At 39.7% G+C, this 2,113-nt stretch overlaps 1 non-coding gene across 1 annotated transcript; it reads left to right on the top strand.

Moving 5' to 3' along the window:
- Positions 1-429: 429 nt before the first annotated feature.
- On the top strand, positions 430-536 carry LOC112065684 (U6 spliceosomal RNA). Its single transcript, XR_002892176.1, has one exon. It is a non-coding gene; the product is annotated as a U6 spliceosomal RNA (small nuclear RNA).
- The last annotated feature ends 1,577 nt before the right edge of the window (positions 537-2,113 follow it).

Raw genomic sequence — 2,113 nt, 5'->3', positions numbered from 1 at the left:
CACACAGAGTGATCTGTTTGATTCCGAAGCCCATGACTATCCTCACTATCTTAGAAGAAAGGAGAAGAAGTCACAGGGCAGTCATTTGGTCAGCAAGTATCACCCCAATCTCACTGCAGCTGAGACCTGCCATACAGAGTGAGGAATCTGCCCCTAAAATCTCAGGACCTAAGTCAATGGTCTGTTTCTTAATTCTCCTCAGAATCCTATGTACCTCACAAAATGGCATTCAGCTATGCTGCTCCAACTAATTTTTGCATTTGCTGCTACATATTTGGATTTGGGCCTCTGAAACACTGAGGTGAATTTATGTAAAATGGGCAAATGATCATTTTGAATTTTGTAAGTGTTACTTAATGTTTTCTTACTGGACCTGCAGAACTAACAATGTCTCATTAAAGATTCCAGACACTCAAGAAAGGATGAGTAGTGCTCGCTTAGGCAGCACATATACTAAAATTGGAACGATGCAGAGAAGATTAGCATGGCCCCTGCACAAGGATGACACACAAATTCGTGAAGTGTTCCATAATTTTTAAATTATTGAATGTGGAAGAGAAAATCAAGCTTAGTAGTTGAAAATTATTTTCAGAGCTTTAGATGGCCATCACGCAGCAAATGTCAGTCATTTTTATTGTTTATATGTGCCTTCAAAATTTTATTTACAACTTCCTTAATTATCTTTATGCCCATTATTTGATTCATTTTTTGATTCATTTTTAAACTTAAGAATATTTTATATTTGTTGATTTAACTTTGTCCTGACAAATTATGTGTATATTTATATATATTTATGTAATAGCATATAATACAATAGAAAACGTGTATATATTTACATACAAAAAAAAGAAAGGATGAGTAGAATAAAACTGTCATTATTTGCGGATAAATGATTGGCTACATAGAAACCCCCAAATGATATGCAAATACAGTGTCTGAACTCATAAGGGAGGTGTGCAAGATTGCTGGATACAAAAAACATTTGCATTTAACTATATACCAGCAAGAATCAGTTAGAAAATGTAATTTTCTTAAAAAGATACCCATTTCTAAAGGCCACCAAAAAAAATTAAAGTACCTAGGAATAAATCTAGAAAAGATATGTAAACCCTTTGTGGAAAATGATCAAACTTTAAATGTCATTCAAAAAGATCTAAAGAGATGGAGAGAAATACAATGTTCTTAGATAAGAAAATTTTAAATGATAATTCTGTTAATTCTAGCCAAACTCATCTATACCTTTAATCCTTTAATGCAATGTCTATAAAAACATCTCAACAGTTATTTTCAAGGGACTTGAAAAGCTGTTTCAAAAATGTATGTGGGGGACTTCCCAGGTGGCGCAGTGGTTGAGAGTCCGCCTGCTGATGCAGGGGACATGGGTTCGTGCCCCGGTCTGGGAGAATCCCACATGCCCCGGAGTGGCTGGGCCCGTGAGCCATGGCCGCTGAGCCTGCGCGTCCGGAGCCACAACAGTGAGAGGCCCGTGTACCGCAGAAAAACAAAAAACAAAAAACAAACATGGTATTTTGGGCTTCCCTGGTGGCGCGGTGGTTGGGAGTCCGCCTGCCGATGCAGGGGACGCGGGTTCGTGCCCCGGTCCGGGAAGATCCCACGTGCCGCGCAGCGGCTGGGCCCGTGAGCCGGCCCCGCTCGCCAAGACTAGAGAAAAGCCCGCATGCAGCAACGAAGACCCAACGCAGCCAAAAATAAATTAAAAAAAAAAATGCATGTGGTAGAGCTACTGTCCAAGACAGCTAAGACACTTCTGAAAAAGCATAAGTAGGAGCATGGGGTGCAGTGGCGGGGGGAGCTACCCAACCAGATACTATGACTTACTGTTAAAGCTGGAGTAATGAAGACTGTTAATTGGAACAAGGACAGAAGATGGACCAATGGAACACAATAGAGGACCTCGAACAATATTCACGTATATGTGGAAGTTTGATTTATGACCAAAAGGACATTTCAGATAGTGATTAAAGCCTGGACTCTTTGAGAAATGGTGTCGAGACAATTGGTGAATTAAATACAAATAGGTGAAATTGCATCCCCGTCTCACACCATATATCAAAAAAAAAAAAAAAAGGCCCATCCATTCTGGGACTTAAAT

This window comes from Physeter macrocephalus, chromosome 8 (assembly GCF_002837175.3).
Source record: "Physeter macrocephalus isolate SW-GA chromosome 8, ASM283717v5, whole genome shotgun sequence".
NCBI lineage: Eukaryota > Metazoa > Chordata > Mammalia > Artiodactyla > Physeteridae > Physeter > Physeter macrocephalus.
This window is presented reverse-complemented; position numbering and strand designations above follow the sequence as displayed.